The 22,379-nt window shown below is 36.5% G+C and overlaps 1 long non-coding RNA gene and 1 other non-coding gene across 4 annotated transcripts in view; both read left to right on the top strand.

The window, feature by feature from the left end:
• The first annotated feature begins 8,375 nt into the window (after positions 1-8,375).
• The window catches only part of LOC105489108 (uncharacterized), a 78,879-nt gene continuing 64,875 nt past the window's right edge, over positions 8,376-22,379 (top strand). For all 3 annotated transcript variants that reach the window (XR_011613059.1, XR_011613058.1, XR_011613060.1), the window contains exon 1: positions 8,376-8,591. This is a non-coding gene — a long non-coding RNA (uncharacterized lncRNA). The remainder of the gene's footprint in view (positions 8,592-22,379) is intronic.
• Positions 13,447-13,632, top strand: LOC112427921 (U2 spliceosomal RNA). The gene has a single exon (XR_003019706.1). It is a non-coding gene; the product is annotated as a U2 spliceosomal RNA (small nuclear RNA).

The following is a 22,379-nucleotide window of genomic DNA, read 5'->3' as shown; positions in this document are numbered from 1 at the left end:
CTAAGCTGCCAGGGCGGGGGAAGGGCGGCAGCCATCTCCATAGCTCCAGGCTGAGCTTTTCCCCTGCTGGAGCGAGGGAGGCTGGACAGCTTGTTCCCAAGAGGTATCCCCCTCAGTACAACACACTGGCTGTGACAGACTGTAGCTAGAGTGCCTCTTGAGGCCTGACCCTGACTCATCCCTCCTCACTGGCCAGGTTCTCCTTGCAAGAACTCCAATAAGTTCAGCCAAAGGCTCAAGGACAAGACTGATCTCCCAGGGCCTGAGTCCCTAGGGGAGGGTCGGCCACAGTCTCCACCAACCAGCAGACTTAGTCTTTCCTCCTGCTAGTTCTGAGGAATCTGGGGAGCCCAGACAAATGGGTTTCCCTAAAGTGAAGCACACCCCTCCACCAAGGGATAGTCAAACTGTTTCATTAGATGAGTCCTGCTCCCTGTGCCACCCAACTGGGTGAAACCCTCCAATAGGGTTGTCAGACACCCTATATAGGAGCATTCCTACTGGCATCAGGTTGATGTCCTTCAAGGTCATAGATCCCAAAGGAAAGAGCAGGCACCTATTTTTGCTATTCTGCAGTGACATCTGCAGAATTGAGTGACATCTCCGGGCACGGGAGTGAACCAGATTTAGGCAGCCTAAAGAAGAGGGACCTAACCATCGAAAGAAAAACAAACAAACAAACAGAAAGCAACAACAACAGCATAGGTGAAAAAAAATCCCTACAAAAACCCCATCCAAGGGTCAGCAGCTTCAAAGATTGAAACTAGACAAACTCAGGAAGACGAGAAAAAAATCAACAAAAAAATGCTAAAACCCAAAAGGCCAGAGTGCCTTTTCTCCTCCAAATGATTGCAACACATTTCTAGCAAGGGCAAGAACTGGAAGGAGGATTAAGTAGATGAACTGACAGAAATAGGCTTCAGAAAGTGGGTAATAACAAACTCCACTGAGCTAAAGGAACACGTTCTAACCCAATGCAAAGAAGCTAAGAAACTTGATAAAAATTTACAGGAGCTGCTAATTAGAATAACCGGTTTAGAGAGGAACATAAATGACCTGATGGAGCTGAAAAGCACAGCACAGAAACTTTGTAATACATACACAAGTATCAATAGCTAAATCGACCAAGCAGAAGAGAGGATATCAGACTTTCAAGACCATCATGCTGAAATAAGGCATGCAGACAAGATTAGAGTAAAAAGAACAAAAAGGAATGAACAAAACCTCAGAGAAATATGGAACTATGAAAAAGGACCAAACCTATGATTGATTGGAGTACCTGAAAGAAATGGGGAGCATGAAACCAAGTTGGAAAACACACTTCAGGATATTATCCAAGAGAACTCCCCCAGCCTAGCAAGACAGGCCAACATGCAAATTCAGGAAATACAAAGAACACCACTAATATACCCCACAAGTAGATCAAACCCAAGACACATAATCATCAGTTTCTCCAAAGTCAAAATGAATGAAAAAATGTTAAGGCAGCCAGAGAGAAAGGCCAGGTCACCTACAAAGGGAAGCCCATCAGACTAACAGCAGATCTCTCAGCAGAAACCCTACAAGCCAGAAGAGAGTGGGGGTCAATATTCAACATTCTTAAATAAAATCATTTGCAACCCAGAATTTCATATCCAGCCAAACTAAGCTTCATAAGCAAAGGAGAAATAAAATCCTTTCCAGACAAGCAAATGCTGAGGGATTTTGTCACCACCAGGCCTTCCTTGCAAGAGCTCCTGAAGGAAGCAGTAAATATGGAAAGGAAAAACCAATACCAGCCACTATAAAAACATACCAAAATATAAACACCAATGGTGCAACAAAAAAACTTCATCAAGTAGTGTGCAAAATAACCAGATAGCATTATAATGAGAGGATCCAGTTCACACATAACAATATTAACCTTAAATGTAAATGGGCTAAACAACCCAGTTAACAGACACAGACTGGCAAATTGGATAAAGATTCAAGACCCATTGGTGTGCTGTATTCAGGAGACCCATGTCACGTGCAAAGACACATATAGGCTCAAAATCAAGAGATGGAGGAAAATCTACCAAGTAAATAGAAAGAAAAAAATCAGGAGTTGAAGTCCTACTCTTTGACAAAACAGACTTTAAACCAACAAAGATCAAAAAAGACAAAGAAGGGCATTACATAATGGTAAAGGAATCAATTCAACGAGAAGTGCTAACTATCCTAGATATATATGCACCCAGTACAGGAGCACCCAGGTTCATAAAACAAGTTCTTAGAGACCTACAAAGAGGCTTAGACTGCAACACAATAATACTGAGAGACTTTAACAGCCATTGTCAATATTAGACAGATTGAGACAGAAAATTAACAAGAATATTCAGGACTTGAACGCAGCTCTGAATCAAGTGGACCTAATAGACATCTACAGAACTCTCCACCCCAAATCAACAGAATATACATTCTCCCCGGTGCCACATGGCACTTATTCTAAAATTGACCACATAAGGAAGTAAGACACTTTTCAGTAAGTGAGAAATAACTGAAGTCATAACAAACAATCTCCCAGACCACTGTGCAATCAAATTAGAACTCAGGATTAAGAAACTCAGCCAAGGCCGGGCACGGTGGCTCACGCCTGTAATCCCAGCACTTTGGGAGGCCGAGGCGGGCGGATCACAAGGTCAGGAGATCGAGACCACGGTGAAACCCCGTCTCTACTAAAAATACAAAAAATTAGCCGGGCGCGGTTGTGGGCGCCTGTAGTCCCAGCTACTCGGGAGGCTGAGGCAGGAGAATGGCGTGAACCCGGGAGGCGGAGCTTGCAGTGAGCCGAGATCGCGCCACTGCACTCCAGCCTGGGCGACAGAGCGAGACTCTGTCTCAAAAAAAAAAAAAAAAAAAAAGAAACTCAGCCAAAACCACACACCTACATGGAAATTGAACAGCCTGGTCCTGAATGATTACTGGGTAAATAATGAAATTAAGGCAGAGATAAATGTTTTTTGAAACCAATGAAAACAAAGAGAAAACGTACCAGAATATCTGGGACACAGCTGAAGAAGTGTTAACAGGGAAATTCATAGCACTAAATGCCCACATCAGAAAATTAGAAAATTCTCAAATCGACATCCTAACATCACAATTAAAAGAGCTAGAGAAACAAGAGCAAACAAATCCAAAAGCTAGCAGAAGACAAGAAATACCTAAGATCAGAGCAGAACTGAAGGAGGTGGAGACATGAAAATCTCTTTAAAAAAATCAGTGAATCCAGGAGCTGGTTTTTTGAAAAAATTAACAAAATAGATAGACCACTAGCTAGACTAATAAAGAAGAAAAGAGAAGAATCAAATAGACACAATACATAAAGGGCATATTACGACTGACCTCACAGAAATACAAACTACCATCAGAGAATACTGTAAACACCTCTACAAAAATAAACTAGAAAATCTAGAAGAATTGGATAAATACCTGGACACATACACCCTCCCAAGACTAAACCAGGAAGAAGTCAAATCTCTGAATAGATCAATAACAATTTCTGAAATTGAGGCAGTAATCAATAGTATATCAACCAAAAAAGCCCAGGACAAGATAGATTCACAGCCAAATTCTATGAGAAGTACAAAGAGGATCTGGTACCATTTCTTCTGAAAATATTACAAACAATTGAAAAGGAGGGACTCCTCCCTAACTTATTTTGTGAGGTCAGCATCATCCTGGTAACAAAACCTGGCAGAAACACCACAAAAAATGAAAACTTCACACCAATATCCCTAATGACCATTGATGTGAAAGTTCTCATTAAAATATTGGCAAACCAAATTCAGCAGCATACTGAAAAGCTTATCCACCATGATTACATCAGTTTCATTCCTGGGATGCAAGGCTGGTTCAACATATGCAAATCTATAAATGTAACCCATCACATGACAAAAAGCACATGATTATCTCAATAGATGCAGAAAAGGCTTCCAATAAAATTCAACATCCCTTCATGTTAAACATTCTCAATAAACTAGGTATTGATCGAACATGTCGCAAAATAATAAGAGCTATTTATGACAAACACACAGCCAATATCATACTGAACGGGCAAAAGCTGGAAACAGTCCCTTTGAAAACTGGCACAAGACAAAGATGCTCTCTCTCACCATTCCTATTTAACATAATATTGAAAGTTCTGGATAGGGCAATCAGGCAAGAGAAATAAATAAGGAGTATTCATATAGAAAGAGAGGAAGTCAAATTGTCTCTGATGGCAGATGACAGGATTCTATATTTAGAAAACCCCATCATCTCAGCCCAAACAATCCTTAAGCTGTTAAGCAACTTCAGCAAAGTCTCAGGATACAAAATCAATGTGCAAAAATCATAAGCATTCCTATACGCCAGCAATAGACAAGCAGAGAGCCAGATCATGAGTGAACTCCCATTCACAATTGCTACAAAGAGAATAAAATACCTAGGAATACAGCTAAAAAGGGATATGAAGGACCTCTTCAAGGAGAACTACAAACCACTGCTCAAGGAAATAAGAGAGGACACAAACAAATGGGAGAACTTTCCATTCTTACGGATAGGAAGAATTAATATTGTGAAAATGGCCATACTGCCAAAAGTAATTTGTGCTATTCTCATCAAACTACCCTTGACTTTCTTCACAGAATTAGAAAAAAAACTACTTGAAATTTCATACAGAGCCAAAAAGAACCCATATAGCCAAGACAATCCTAAGCAAAAAGAACAAAGCTGGAGGCATCATGCTACGTGACTTCAAACTATACTGCAAGGCTACAGTAACCAAAACAGCATGGTATTGGTACCAAAACAAATATATAGACCAATAGAACAGAACAGAGACCTCAGAAATAACACCACACATCAACAACCATCTGGTCTTTGATAAACCTGATAAAAACAAACAATGGGGATAAGATCTCCTATTTAGTAAATGGTGCTGGGAAAACTGGCTAGTCATATGCAGAAAACTGAAACTGAACCCTTTCCTTAAACCTTACACAAAAATTAACTTAAGATAGATTAAAGACTTAAATGTAAAACCCAAAACCACAAGAACTCTAGGAAAAAAACAAACAAACAAACAAACTTAGGCAATACTATTCAGGACATAGGCACAGGCAAATACTTCCTCACAAAAACACCAAAAACAATTGCAACAAAAGCCAAAATTGACAAATGAGATCTAACTCAACTAATGACCTGCACAGCAAAAGAAACTGTCATCAGAGGGAACAGGCAACCTACAGAATGGGAGAAAAATTTTGCAATCTACCCAGCTGACAAAGATCTAATATCCAGAACCTATAAGGAACTTAAACAAATTTACAAGAAAAAAAAAAAAAACATCAAAAAGTGGGCAAAGGATATGAACAGACACTTCTTAAAAGAAGAATTTATGTGGCCAACAAACATATGGAAAAAAAAAACTCATTACTAATCATTAGAGAAATGCAAATAAAAACCACAATGAGATACCATCTCATGCCAAACAGAATGGTGATTACTAAAAAGTCAAAAAACAATAGATGCTGATGATGCTGCAGAGCTATAGGAATGCTTTTACACTGTTGGTGGGAATGTAAATTAGTTCAACCAATGTGGAAGACAGTGTGGGAATTCCTCAAGGATCTAGAACCAGAAATACCATTTGACCCAGCAATCCCATTACTGGGTATATACCCAAAGAAATATAAATGCTTGTGTAAAGACACATGGATATGTATGTTTATTGTAGCACTATTTACAATAGCAAAGACATGGTACCAACCCAAATGCCCATCAATGATAGACTGGATAAAGAAAATATGGTACAGCTACACCATGGAATACTATGTAGCCATATAAAGAAATGAGATTATGTCCTTTCAGGGACATGGATGAAGCTGGAAGCCATCATCCTCAGCAAACTAACACAAGAACAGAAAACCAAAAACTGCATGTTCTCACTCTGAAGTGGGAGTTGAACAATTAGAACACATGAACACAGGGAGGGGAAAATCACACACCGGGACCAGCCAGGGGATGAAGTGGGCGAGGAGAGAGAGAGCATTAGGACAAATAGCTAATGCATCTAACACCTAGATGATGGGTTGATAGGTGTAGCAAACCACCATGACACACATATACTGTGTATCAAACCTACATGTTCTGCACTTGTATCCCAGAATTTAAAGTAAAATAAAATTAAATAAATAAATATTCAATGAAAAAAAATACATGCGATAGCTTCTTTAACTGTTAATGTGATAAATTGCATTAGAGAGCATTCTAATACTAAATGATCTTTGTACTTCCTGAGTAATCCCGTATTGGATATATTATTAATTTATGAATGATATTGCCTCCAATTTTTTATTTATTTATTTTCTTACTTCTATTTAAACATGACTTTGAATCCAGTTTTCTTCTCTTTTCCTATCCTTGGGAAACATTCATACATTTCTGTCCATATATTCAATGTCCTGATTTTTAGCTAGTTCAAATTATTTTCATAAAATGAATCTAAACGGTATCTGGAAGTTTATATGAGAAATAATTTTTCTTTCTTCATTTCTTTTTCTTTATTAATTTCTTTTGCTTCTTGAAGTTTATTAACTTTATTAAATGTAGCCTAATAATTGATATTTTTACTTTAATTTTAGACTATGCGTTTGAACCCTTAAACAGTAGTAATTTGAACCAGATTTCCTTTTAAATTCATTTTGCTAATTAATTAATTAATTTTGCTAATACAACATGCCTACGTTGTATCAGGATAATTGGGATATTTGTCACCTCAAACATTTATTATTTCTTTGTCCTGGGAACATACCAAATCTTCTTTTCTTGCTACTTTTAAATATGCTATACGTTCTTGCAAGCTATAGTTACCCTACTTTAAAGAACATACTTTAACTGTATATTTTGTTAGAAAGTTATGTATTTGCTTATAAATTGTTGTTACATTATTCACCTGTTTTCAGTTGTGTCTTCTAATGTCTAATATTACTAATTTATACATTTTTTCTTTTAAAAATGCATCTTTTGTTCTTCTTGATGTTTTCTACTGTTTCTTTGTTTTCACATAGCTCTGCTTTTAATTCTATTACTTCCTTCCTTCCACTTTATTTGGACTTATTTTTTTATGTCTTTTCTAATTTTTAGATTCAGAACCTTAACTCATTTTTCATCTTCTTCTTTTCTAATAGAAATATCTAAAACTATACATTTTCATATGACTATGAATATAGCTGTATCACACACATCTATATATATTTTTATTTTCTTATTTCTCAGTTTAAAAAGTTTGTTTTTATAATAATTGCATTTTTACATATAGATTATATAATAGTTTGCATTTTTAAACAATTTTAAAAGTATGTAATATTTTTGGCTCTAGTTATTCATTCCTAAGTTTATTTTTTTATGAACATAAATGATTACCCATATATTAGATCTTCAATGCTTGTTGACAACAATCTAATGAGACAGGTTCTATAATTATCCCTACTTCACAGATGGGGAAAACTGAGAAACATAGCAGGTAAGAAAAGTTCCTAATAACACACAAATGGTGGAATTGGGAATTAAACCTGGGCAGTTTGTCTCCCAAGTCATCTCTTAGTGTGTTTTATTTTATTATGGTTTCAGTTCCTCCTCTCATTATTGTAGGCATACTTGCTAACAATTTTTTTTAGATTATATAAAATATTTTATTATCGTCAGTTCTTGAGGAGTTGCTTTTCTTTTTGGGAGAGTCTGACAGTTTTCTTCCATTATTGATTCCCTCATTTGACTTATAATTTTACTATAGTGACAATTCTGTGTTCATTTGCAGTCAGGTTTTTTTCTACCAGGGAAATGTCAATTGTTTTCATACATGGCACCTTAGGAAGAAGACACAATTTTGTGCACGGGGATAGGAGTGGTGCACAGAGATTTTCTAATCTCCTCTAATGAAGAGGCAGCCCTTTCCATGCCTAAGAATTCCACAAGGATTTCTTCTGTAGTTCCCGATGGGAGTCTGGCTCACTGCCACATTTATTGTCTCTACGGAGGTGCTAGAACTCTTGTTGTCTGCTACAGTGTGGGGAGGTACCTTTCTTTCTAAAATTAAGCTGTTTATTTATTTGATATAGTTAAATAAGTATATATTATTATTATTATTAATCTATTTCTTTTTGGACATTTTGTTTCTATCTTGAAATTAAACTGGGTATTTAAGATCCCGCCTTTACTATATGAAGGACAAAAGGAGTAAACTGAAAGATGGGTAGTAGGATCATATTCAACAAAACATCTGTCTTAAACTTTTGGTTGTTGCAGATGATCAAGTTAACGTGATGTCATTAAGGTGTGTCCTGATCCATTATGATTGTGTTCTTACAAAAAGGGGAAACTTGATCACTGAGACAAACAATTGCAGGGGCAATGTCAAGGGATTATGAAGGAAGAGATTGAAGAGAGGCATCTACAAACCAAAGAACATCAAAAATTGCCAGCAAAACACCAGGAGCTAGAAAGGGGAAATGAAATAGATTCTCCCTCACAGCCTTCAGAAGCAAACAACCCTGTTGGACCATGATGTCGAACTTTTAGCACCCAAAACTGTGAGACAATAAATTTATATTATTTTAAGTCAATCAGTTACAGTCCTTAGAGTAGCCCTAGGAAACCAGCACTAAAGTTATTTGGCCAAAGGACATCAAAAATATTTGAGTATCTCCGAATGTTACTTTTTCTTTCAGAGTCTGACAGGAATACATAAAATAGAACCATACATTCTAAAAGTACATTTTGTATTAATAAATGTTGGCCCCAAAGCTTGGGGTAAGATTCAATGAGACTAAATGGATCATGAGGACAAGTCCTTTAACCAAAGCTACAAAGAAACTAAGGAAGATGTGTGTTTATCTTTTTCACTGAGCTCTTAACTATTTTTTTTTAATTTTACAATGGATTGCAAATAAGACTGGGTCAAGAAAATTCCAAGTCACCTCTTATGCTTTGTAGAAATGAAACATTTTGTTGGAGAAGGATGTGGAAGATTTCTAATTTCAGTTAAAAATATAGCATCATGGAAGCAAAATTATGCCATCTGGAATTTAGATTATTTGGAACAATAGGAGAGATTAAAACCATCCCTTCTTTGTGAAATACCCTTTACTTGATGAGCTATAACAGGGGACTCTTCTTGGGACTGAAGAAAAATAAATTTGTACTGACTTATTTCTAAGAGTAGGAAAAAATGTATCAGTGCAGATAGAGATAGTACTTTCTTTTATCTAAAGGCCAACAGCATGTAAAATAAAATATTTATAGCTCTTTTAAGAGAGAGTATGGGTTCAGTTATTCTCAGGAAATCTCTCTGTTATCTTTACAAAGTTCTGACTAAAGAAAGAATCCATGTGGTATTAAATTGAGCTATTTGAACTCAATGACTCAAATCTATATATTAAATCAAGGGTCTCTTTCACAGACAAGTTAAACTTGGATATTGATGAAGAGGATAATAGATATAACCATAACATTTATTAAGAAATATGTCTGTGCATGGCAGCATGCTAAGGAGATTTAAAAACTTGTTCTATGTGACATGACTAATTCCTGAAGAGCTGGGATTTTTTTTTTATTTTTCAAAATTGGTATTTCTAAACTATACTACATTTCCACAGCATCCCTTTCCTTTAAGAGTCCTCCTTAAGCAAGGTTTACATTTATTAGGAGATGCTACAAAAAATACACTGTATTATTTATTTTCAAACCCACAGTTAGGGTTCAGAAGATGAAGAGAAATCCATCAGGCAAACAGCAAAAAAGTAAACGATATAATTGGAAAATGTGTCCAGAAACTTTATTTGATATGAAGTTTTATTCCAACTTCTAAAATTCCCTCTGTGTCAAAGGGTTGAAAGACTAGAAATTACTTTTCCCTCCTTGTCTTCCAGCAGAGTTTTAGTTAGGGTTAGCTAATGAGAAGAACTTGGATGAGATGGAAAGCAAAATGAGCAAAATTACTATTCTTTGGCAAAAGCTTAGAATAGGCATGTGGCATTTGTATATGACAGACGTGGGGTTTTGCCAGGACTGTTCACGCATCTCTATGAGAACCACACACTCTGTTTTTCAGAAGCTGCTGTCACCTGTGATGCCTCCCTTGAAATTCCTGCACGTTCCATTTTTCTGAAAAACAGAAACACGCTCCCTATTCTTTGGTCTCCCAGTTCTTATATTATAATTATAGTGTAAGATTCAAATTCTTCCCTGAAACACATAGAGTGGCTCATGTATAAATGAAAAATCCTAAGTAAGACAGAAAGGACCAAAATAATGTGATGTCAAAAAACCAACATTGAATTAAAAATTTATTGGCACATTAAAAACATACTGATTGAAAGAATACTTTTAAAATACCATAGATAATAATTTGTGGGAGCTTCAGATAACAAAATTCCACATGATAAATTTTTAAATAATACTTAAAATAGTAATATGTAAAAAGAGATAAATGACAAGATGGAGAACGTTGATCTGAGAATTCGCACTTCTAACAAGTTCCTAGGTGTTGCTGCTACAATTTATGTGAGAAATCGCTGTCATTGTGTGCGTTACCTTTCTGCTGTGGAGGCTGCTGTCAGCACTTGCACACCAGGGTATTCATTCCTCTGTCCATTCTCTAGCTTCCCTGTACTTCAATCCTTATCATTCACATCACAGTTTCCTCAGATGACTCTACTTAGGCATGGAAAGAACCAAGATTTCCTAGGAAATTTTGCTCCTTTAGAGGAGTCTATATTCAATGACAGATTGATAAATAAATAGAACATTGTAGGGTCTTCTTTGAAGTAGGACAAATTCCTTGGTGCAATTTATGTGTCAAAGTTTCCTGTGGCATCAGGGTGACATGGGAATTTTACTTGAAATAACACCCTTGCTTGGCTCCTTTCTCTTTCTTAACCTGCTTCTTCACTGCTCTTCTCTATTTCTCTCTGGATAACTTCTGTAATAAATCAAGTTACTTGTATCTGAAAACTCCATAATCTGTATGGCTAGTGGCTACACTTTTTGACAGTACAGCTTCTACCATAAACCATAGTTTTATTGGAAAGTGCTGTTCTAATGGGTTTCATTGATTTTATCTTGATTTTATCTTTCTACAATGAAAGGTTATATATAGTCTGATTACATTATTTGAAGTAGAGATAGTAATAATTAGGGGCTGCATTTAATTTTATTAAGGTTTATTATTTGTGGTTTGCCCTTACTCTTAAAATGTGCCCCATATGAGGTCTCAAATAATGACCTCATGGTCTTTGAACTCTAATCTTTGTATTCCTAGTACAAAGGGATTATTGAATGTTCTTAGTTTCATAGCTTCTTAGCCTCATGCACAGTCTAAGAAAAAAAAATCCATGAGTGTGTTGACGCAGACCAGATTTTGACATCATTTCTCTGAAGTTCTTTTTTCTACATGATCTTGTTCCCTCAAGTTGTGACTGTCTTAGTATAGCTAAACTTCGACTTTACTTTCTGATTCACATGAATCTTCCAAAGACTCTGGTTAAAGAATTCTATTTAGTTGCTCAGTCCACTGAAAATTAGGTATAAATTGAAGAAAAAATATTCAGCGAAGATTGAGCTCACTTAGTCTATTCTTATTGTCTCTGATATCCTTATTTTTCAATTCCTGGCTGCCTTGTATACTCTTCTATGCCTTTATTTGGTAGCTGAATTGTGATAAATCTACATTAGTTTGTTTTCGCCTCATTCTTATTTGGATTCTAAGGCTTTAGCTGGCTATCTTTCATCTGTTTGAATAATCCTCAGGCATTGTTTCTTCAACTATTCAGCCTTATTTTCTCTCTCTTATTTTTCAGTCTCCAGTTACCCAGATTAGACCACATAACTGTAACTACGTATTATCCTCTATCCCTTAATTGTTATTCATGTTTTACTTCTTATATTCATTCTGGATATTTTCTTCAAACCTATCTTCCAGCTCATTATTCACTCTTCAGCTTAGTGTATTCTTTTGTTAAACACATTTATTTTATTGATTTATATACTTTTCAGTTCTCTGCCATATTTGCCTATCTTATCTTCTATCTTTTAGAACATGTTAAGCATTATCTACATAATTACATTTTCTGGACCTCTTCCAGGTCTATTTTTATTTTTTATTGTGTTTTGCTTTGTAAAAATAATGAGTTTTGTTTCCTTCCAAGTAAGGTGTAAAGTATAGTGAATACCATATATAAGAATTATAGAGATATTTCAAGGAGTAGAATTAATTTACATCCCTGTAAAGAGGATGTTTGTTTACTTTTATTGTATGTCAAGGGCAATAGCAACGTATGATAACCTTAATCTGTTCAGAAAAGCTTAGATTATTTAGAGCAAGGCTGCAGTTTTTGAACATGCTAGTATATTTCTGATTCATTCTCACCAGTGTAAATTATCATTTTATGGTCTTAAGATAAAGTGTAGGGGGTTTAAAAGCTTCTTCTACTTGCCATTTTTCTGGACTCCATTTTTTTTGTTCCCTATTTCCTCTAGGCTGTCAAAGTATCTGTTTAACTTTTTTTATATATCAGCCTCCTCTTCTGGAATTACTAGATGCTTCTAGGGGGAAAGTAGCTAAATACCAGTACTACTCCTTTTTTTATTTATATGCTCCTTTACTGCCTTATTAGTTTCCTGTTACTACCTAATGAGTTTAAAAAACAAAACAAAACAAAAATATTTCCTGAATTTCTAGCTTTTCTTAGCAGGGAGGTTGGTCCAAATTACTTAGGTCTCCATTTCTCTATATGAGTATCTGCAAGCATGACTTTACTACAAACTGTTTTTTTCCTAAACCAAGGAATAAGTAAAAGCTATGTTTAACTTACAAACATTTAAAAAATAATTAAGTTAGGCCTTAATACACATAAACATGCATGAAATGGTTTATGATAAAGGGCTTAGAAAAATGTTTTTCTCTGAATTGTGCTTATATCATCAGCATCTGGATTATCATTTATTGTCTTCTATGTATTATAGTTGCTGAAGGCTGATGATATAGTCATGTCAGAATCATCACAATGTTTTATTAGCTATATCTGGCCAGACATGCTAATTATAATATAGGTGACATCTCACATTTGTTCAAAGATCACACTTAATATAATCTTGATTAGATATATGTATAGCTATGATTGTTCAATTCTGTGTAGCTAAGCATATTATGGTTGTATTGTTTAGGAGTCTTGACTTAATTATCTAAAAATCTCCAAAATTTTAGTGGCTTAATCAAATATAATTGTATACTTTTCTCATGTAATTGTCCTAACTTACGGTTCAGACTGGCTGACAATCTCTCCCTTTCCTGTAAGTAGTAACTTAAAGACCTTGGCTATTTATCTCTGAGAGTCCACCACCTCTTAGAACCTTGTCATTAGAGACTGCATCAAGCAAAAGAAAGAAATCACTTCTCAGCCTTTCGATTAAGATCAAGTATAGTATCTGTTCTTATCAGTTAAATATCTTATATGTTCCTGTTCTCAGGACAATATTAAATGGATTGTTTGAAATAGCAAATGGAACATAAGTTTGTTTTGTCTACTCCATACATTAACCTGGCACTGCAGTACTGCTAGGAAGAGACAGAAGAAAAAAGAGAGAGAGAAAGAGAGAAAGAATGAAAGAAAGAAAAAAAAGAAGGAAAAAAGACAGAAAGAAACAAGGAAGAAAGAAAGAAAAGAAAGAAAGAAAGAAAAGAGAGAAAGAAGGAGGGAAGGAAGGAAGGAAGGAAGGAAGGAAGGAAGGAAGGAAAGAGAAAGAAAAAGGAGAAAGAAAAAGTTTAGGCAAAGAAGCAAAAAGAAAAAAATAATCACTACCAGGCAGATGATATCACTACAATTGTAACTCAGATTCTTTATCTACAGGTAATGGAGGAAATGCTACATGCCCAGAGAAAAGAGGAAACAGGCATCAGTGAATATCTGATAGTTTCTGACCCAATGGTAAAAACACCTTCATTTGTAAATAGGCATACTGTTGTCTTCTGGGAAAAAAATGCTGCCTTTTTTTTCTTCCAACCAGAAAGAGAGTAAATAAAGAAGAAAATAATAGAGGTCAGATGCTATAGATATCTTTGTTTCTGTTAAATATAGAATTCTAGGTTGACCCTTTGCAATAACACATACATGCACATCTATACAATAACAAAACAATACTATTGTCCTATATAGTTTTTGTCTTCTATGCACTGTGTATTACACATTTTCACTGCTAATAATACAAACTGAAGTTCAATAACTGAATGTTTTGCTCTTCTGTTACTTAATTTCTAAGCTGCATGCATTGTGAAGGCAGTAAATGTAAATTAAAGAACAATATAGACAAATCTTGTAAACTCTTGAGAACCAACATTGTTACAAGTTTTAAGATAATTCATTAAACAAACAATGTCAATTTTTAGACCACAATGGGATAAAATTAGAAATCAATACAGGAGAGATAAGAGAAAAAATTGAAAAATGCATGTATATTAAACAACACACTTCTACATAACACATGGGTCAAAGAAAAACTGTTAAGAGAAATTTGAAAATATTTTGAACTAAATGAAAATGAAAGTAAAATATATCAAAATTCGAGGGGGCGGAGCAAGATGGCCGAATAGGAACAGCTCCAGTCTCCAACTCCCAGCGCAAGCGACACAGAAGACCGGTGATTTCTGCATTTTCAACTGAGGTACTGGGTTCATCTCACTGGGGAGTGCCGGACGATCGGTGCTGGTTAGCTGCTGCAGCCCGACCAGCGAGAGCTGAAGCAGGGCGAGGCATTGCCTCACCTGGGAAGTGCAAGGGGGAAGGGAATCCCTTTTCCTAGCCAGGGGAACTGAGACACACAACACCTGGAAAATTGGGTAACTCCCACCCCAATACTGCGCTTTAAGCAAACAGGCACACCAGGAGATCATATCCCACACCTGGCTGGGAGGGTCCCACACCCACGGAGCCTCCCTCATTGCTAGCACAGCAGTCTGTGATCTACCGGCAAGGCAGTAGCGAGGCTGGGGGAGGGGCGCCCGCCATTGCTGAGGCTTAAGTAGGTAAACAAAGCTGCTGGGAAGCTCGAACTGGGTGGAGCTCACAGCAGCTCAAGGAAACCTGCCTGTCTCTGTAGACTCCACCTCTGGGGACAGGGCACAGTAAACAATAACAAACGCAGCAGAAACCTCTGCAGACGCAAACAACTCTGTCTGACAGCTTTGAAGAGAGCAGTGGATCTCCCAACACGGAGGTTGAGATCTGAGAAGGGACAGACTCCCTGCTCAAGTGGGTCCCTGACCCCTGAGTAGCCTAACTGGGAGACATCCCCCACTAGGGGCAGTCTGACACCCCACACCTCACAGGGTGGAGTACACCCCTGAGAGGAAGCTTCCAGAGCAAGAATCAGACAGGTACACTCGCTGCTCAGAAATATTCTATCTTCTGCAGCCTCTGCTGCTGATACCCAGGCAAACAGGGTCTGGAGTGGACCTCAAGCAATCTCCAACAGACCCACAGCTGAGGGTCCTGACTGTTAGAAGGAAAACTATCAAACAGGAAGGACACCTACACCAAAACCCCATCAGTACATCACCATCATCAAAGACCAGAGGCAGATAAAACCACAAAGATGGGGAAAAAGCAGGGCAGAAAAGCTGGAAATTCAAAAAATAAGAGAGCATCTCCCCTGGCAAAGGAGCGCAGCTCATCGCCAGCAACGGATCAAAGCTGGACGGAGAATGACTTTGACGAGATGAGAGAAGAAGGCTTCAGTCCATCAAATTTCTCAGAGCTAAAGGAGGAATTACGTACCCAGCGCAAAGAAACTAAAAATCTTGAAAAAAAAGTGGAAGAATTGATGGCTAGAGTAATTAATGCAGAGAAGGTCATAAACGAAATGAAAGAGATGAAAACCATGACACGAGAAATACGTGACAAATGCACAAGCTTCAGTAACCGACTCGATCAACTGGAAGAAAGAGTATCAGCGATTGAGGATCAAATGAGTGAAATGAAGCGAGAAGAGAAACCAAAAGAAAAAAGAAGAAAAAGAGATGAACAAAGCTTTCAAGAAGTATGGGATTATGTAAAAAGACCAAATCTACATCTGATTGGGGTGCCTGAAAGTGAGGGGGAAAATGGAACCAAGTTGGAAAACACTCTTCAGGATATCATCCAGGAGAACTTCCCCAACCTAGTAGGGCAGGCCAACATTCAAATCCAGGAAATACAGAGAACGCCACAAAGATACTCCTCGAGAAGAGCAACTCCAAGACACATAATTGCCAGATTCACCAAAGTTGAAATGAAGGAAAAAATCTTAAGGGCAGCCAGAGAAAAAGGTCGGGTTACCCACAAAGGGAAGCCCATCAGACTAACAGCAGATCTCTCGGCAGAAACTCTCCAAGCCAGAAGAGAGTGGGGGCCAATATTCAACATCCTTAAAGAAAAGAATTTTAAACCCAGAATTTCATATCCAGCCAAACTAAGTTTCATAAGTGAAGGAGAAATAAAATCCTTTACAGATAAGCAAATGCTTAGAGATTTTGTCACCACTAGGCCTGCCTTACAAGAGACCCTGAAGGAAGCACTAAACATGGAAAGGAACAACCGATACCAGCCATTGCAAAAACATGCCAAAATGTAAAGACCATTTAGGCTAGGAAGAAACTGCATCAACTAACGAGCAAAATAACCAGTTAATATCATAATGGCAGGATCAAGTTCTCACATAACAATATTAACCTTAAATGTAAATGGACTAAATGCTCCAATTAAAAGACACAGACTGGCAAACTGGATAAAGAGTCAAGACCCATCAGTCTGCTGTATTAAGGAGACCCATCTCACACGCAGACACATACATAGGCTTAAAATAAAGGGATGGAGGAAGATTTACCAAGCAAATGGAGAACAAAAAAAAGCAGGGGTTGCAATACTAGTCTCTGATAAAACAGACTTTAAACCATCAAAGATCAAAAGAGACAAAGAAGGCCATTACATAATGGTAAAAGGATCAATTCAACAGGAAGACCTAACTATCATAAATATATATGCACCCAATACAGGAGCACCCAGATTCATAAAGCAAGTCCTTAGAGACTTACAAAGAGACTTAGACTCCCATACAATAATAATGGGAGACTTCAACACTCCACTGTCAACATTAGACAGATCAACCAGACAGAAAGTTAACAAGGATATCCAGGAATTGAACTCATCTCTGCAGCAAGCAGACCTAATAGACATCTATAGAACTCTCCACCCCAAATCAACAGAATATACATTCTTCTCAGCACCACATCGTACTTACTCCAAAATTGACCACGTAATTGGAAGTAAAGCACTCCTCAGCAAATGTACAAGAACAGAAATTATAACAAACTGTCTCTCAGACCACAGTGCAATCAAACTAGAACTCAGGACTAAGAAACTCAATCAAAACCGCTCAACTACATGGAAACTGAACAACCTGCTCCTGAATGACTACTGGGTACATAACGAAATGAAGGCAGAAATAAAGATGTTCTTTGAAACCAATGAGAACAAAGATACAACATACCAGAATCTCTGGGACACATTTAAAGCAGTGTGTAGAGGGAAATTTATAGCACTAAATGCCCACAAGAGAAAGCAGGAAAGATCTAAAATTGACACTCTAACATCGCAATTAAAAGAACTAGAGAAGCAAGAGCAAACACATTCGAAAGCTAGCAGAAGGGAAGAAATAACTAAGATCAGAGCAGAACTGAAGGAGATAGAGACACAAAAAACCCTCCAAAAAAATCAATGAATCCAGGAGTTGGTTTTTTGAAAAGATCAACAAAATTGACAGACCACTAGCAAGACTAATAAAGAAGAAAAGAGAGAAGAATCAAATCGACACAATTAAAAATGATAAAGGGGATATCACCACCGACCCCACAGAAATACAAACTACCATCAGAGAATACTATAAACACCTCTACGCAAATAAACTGGAAAATCTAGAAGAAATGGATAATTTCCTGGACACTTACACTCTTCCAAGACTAAACCAGGAAGAAGTTGAATCCCTGAATAGACCAATAGCAGGCTCTGAAATTGAGGCAATAATTAATAGCCTACCAACCAAAAAAAGTCCAGGACCAGATGGATTCACAGCTGAATTCTACCAGAGGTACAAGGAGGAGTTGGTACCATTCCTTCTGAAACTATTCCAATCAATAGGAAAAGAGGGAATCCTCCCTAACTCATTTTATGAGGCCGACATCATCCTGATACCAAAGCCTGGCAGAGACACAACAAAAAAAGAGAATTTTAGACCAATATCCCTGATGAACATCGATGCAAAAATCCTCAATAAAATACTGGCAAACCGGATTCAGCAACACATCAAAAAGCTTATCCACCATGATCAAGTGGGCTTCATCCCTGGGATGCAAGGCTGGTTCAACATTCGCAAATCAATAAACATAATCCAGCATATAAACAGAACCAAAGACAAGAACCACATGATTATCTCAATAGATGCAGAAAAGGCTTTTGACAAAATTCAACAGCCCTTCATGCTAAAAACGCTCAAGAAATTCGGTATTGATGGAATGTACCTCAAAATAATAAGAGCTATTTATGACAAACCCACAGCCAATATCATATTGAATGGGCAAAAACTGGAAAAATTCCCTTTGAAAACTGGCACAAGACAGGGATGCCCTCTCTCACCACTCCTATTCAACATAGTTTGGAAGTTCTGGCTAGGGCAATTAGGCAAGAGAAAGAAATCAAGGGTATTCAGTTAGGAAAAGAAGAAGTCAAATTGTCCCTGTTTGCAGATGACATGATTGTATATTTAGAAAACCCCATTGTCTCAGCCCAAAATCACCTTAAGCTGATAAGCAACTTCAGCAAAGTCTCAGGATACAAAATTAATGTGCAAAAATCACAAGCATTCTTATACACCAGTAACAGACAAACAGAGAGCCAAATCAGGAATGAACTTCCATTCACAATTGCTTCAAAGAGAATCAAATACCTAGGAATCCAACTTACAAGGGATGTAAAGGACCTCTTCAAGGAGAACTACAAACCACTGCTCAGTGAAATCAAAGAGGACACAAACCAATGGAAGAACATACCATGCTCATGGATAGGAAGAATCAATATCGTGAAAATGGCCATACTGCCCAAGGTTATTTATAGATTCAATGCCATCCCCATCAAGCTACCAATGAGTTTCTTCACAGAATTGGAAAAAACTGCTTTGAAGTTCATATGGAACCAAAAAAGAGCCCGCATCTCCAAGACAATCCTAAGTCAAAAGAACAAAGCTGGAGGCATCACGCTACCTGACTTCAAACAATACTACAAGGCTACAGTAACCAAAACAGCATGGTACTGGTACCAAAACAGAGATATAGACCAATGGAACAGAACAGAGTCCTCAGAAATAATACAACACATCTACAGCCATCTGATCTTTGACAAACCTGAGAGAAACAAGAAATGGGGAAAGGATTCCCTATTTAATAAATGGTGCTGGGAAAATTGGCTAGCCATAAGTAGAAAGCTGAAACTGGATCCTTTCCTTACTCCTTATACGAAAATTAATTCAAGATGGATTAGAGACTTAAATGTTAGACCTAATACCATAAAAATCCTAGAGGAAAACCTAGGTAGTACCATTCAGGACATAGGCATGGGCAAAGAATTCATGTCTAAAACACCAAAAGCAATGGCAGCAAAAGCCAAAATTGACAAATGGGATCTCATTAAACTAAAGAGCTTCTGCACAGCAAAAGAAACTACCATCAGAGTGAACAGGCAACCTACAGAATGGGAGAAAATTTTTGCAATCTACTCATCTGACAAAGGGCTAATATCCAGAACCTACAAAGAACTCAAACAAATTTACAAGAAAAAAACAAACAACCCCATCAAAAAGTGGGCAAAGGATATGAACAGACATTTCTCAAAAGAAGACATTCATACAGCCAACAGACACATGAAAAAGTGCTCATCATCACTGGCCATCAGAGAAATGCAAATCAAAACCACAATGAGATACCATCTCACACCAGTTAGAATGGCGATCATTCAAAAGTCAGGAAACAACAGGTGCTGGAGAGGATGTGGAGAAATAGGAACACTTTTACACTGTTGGTGGGATTGTAAACTAGTTCAACCATTATGGAAAACAGTATGGCGATTCCTCAAGGATCTAGAACTAGATGTACCATACGACCCAGCCATCCCATTACTGGGTATATACCCAAAGGATTATAAATTATGCTGCTATAAAGACACATGCACACGTATGTTTATTGCAGCACTATTCACAATAGCAAAGACTTGGAATCAACCCAAATGTCCATCAGTGACAGACTGGATTAAGAAAATGTGGCACATATACACCATGGAATACTATGCAGCCATCAAAAAGGATGAGTTTGTGTCCTTTGTAGGGACATGGATGCAGCTGGAAACCATCATTCTTAGCAAACTATCACAAGAACAGAAAACCAAACACCGCATGTTCTCACTCATTGGTGGGAACTGAACAATGAGATCACTTGGACTCAGGAAGGGGAACATCACACACTGGGGCCTATCATGGGGGGGGGAGGGGGAGGGATTGCATTGGGAGTTATACCTGATGTAAATGACGAGTTGATGGGTGCAGCACACCAACATGGCACAAGTATACATATGTAACAAACCTGCACGTTATGCACATGTACCCTACAACTTAAAGTATAATAATAATAAATAAAAAATATATATATATCAAAATTCATGGACTATAATAAAATGATGCTTAGAAACTTCTAGATTTGAATATAAAATAGAAATAATAAAGTTCTAAAATCAATAATAGAAGGACTTCCCTTAGGAAACTAGCAAAATGATAGTAAATTAAATCTACAATGAGCAGAAGAAAACAAATATTAAAGTAGAACTCAATAAAAGACAGACATTCAATAGAAAAAAAATCAATAAAACCCCAAACTGCTTCTTTGAAAAAAATCAATAAAATTAATAACCCTTTTGCCACTTTAATAAGAAAAAAAGAGAGAAAGGAAACAAATTACATCTGAAATGAAAGAAGGCTTATTAGTACAGAATTCATGAACACTGAAAAATAATAAAGGTATACTATGAACAACTCTATGATCACAAATTTGAAAACCTAAATGAAATGGGCCAATTTTTTGAAAGACACAATCTGCCAAAATTTAGACAAGAGGAAATTAACCATCTAAATAGACTTATAATGATTTTATAATGAATAATTAATAATGTGTAAAAACAGAACGTATGAAGCCTAAATGGCTTTATTGGTGAATTCTAATATGGAATTTAGAAAAAAAAAATACACCAAATTCTTGCAATGCCTTTCAGATTATAGAATCAAAGTGAATGCTTCCTAATAAATTTTATGAGGCCAGCATTAATCTAATGCCCAAACCAGGCAAAAACATTACAAAGAAATATGACTACCGACCAATATTTTTCATAAACATAGATACAAGAATTCCCTACACAACACGAAAAATTTAAGCCAAATAATATATAGAATGAATTATACATCACAACCAACTGAGATATATCCAGGAAGGCAAGGCTGCTTAAACATTCAAAAATCAATTAATAATCCATCACATCAACAGACTAAAGAAGAAAAAAAATCATATCAATAGATACAGAAAAAGTACTTGAAAAATTCAATATCTATTCATGATAAAACAAAAAACCTCTAAGTAACCTAGTAATGAAGAAGAAATTCTTCAATGTGTATTCACAACAAAAACTACAGTTAACATTATACTTAATGGTGAGGAATTTAAACTTTTCTCACTAAGAAAAGACCAAGGTAAGGATGACCTTTGCCACCACTAATTTTCAACATTATACTGCAAGTCCTATCCAATGCAGTAATACAGAAAAAGAAAGTAAAATATATAGAGATTGAGAAGGCAGAAATGAGAATATCTGCTCAAAGATGACATGATTATCTATATAAAAAATAAAAACAGTTGCGACAGAGAGACTCTGTCTCAAAAATAAATAAATAAAAAAATAAAAATAAAAAAACCTGGAACTTATAAATGAATATAGCAAGGTTGTATGATACAAAGCTAATATACAAAAGCCAATTGCTTTTTTTAATATACTAACAATGAACAAGTAATGTTTGAAATTAAAAACACAATACCATTGACATTAGCTCCTTCTAACATGAAAAACTTAGGTACAAATATAACCAAGTATGTGTAAGATCTATATGAGAAAAACTACAAAACTGATAAAAGAAATGAAAGATAAATTAAGTAAATGGAAAGGTATCCCATGTTCATGGATAAGAAGAAAAAATACTGTCAA

This window comes from Macaca nemestrina, chromosome 14 (assembly GCF_043159975.1).
Source record: "Macaca nemestrina isolate mMacNem1 chromosome 14, mMacNem.hap1, whole genome shotgun sequence".
NCBI classification, from domain to species: domain Eukaryota; kingdom Metazoa; phylum Chordata; class Mammalia; order Primates; family Cercopithecidae; genus Macaca; species Macaca nemestrina.
The sequence above is the reverse complement of the archived record's forward strand: the minus strand, read 5'-3'. Positions and strand labels throughout refer to the sequence as shown.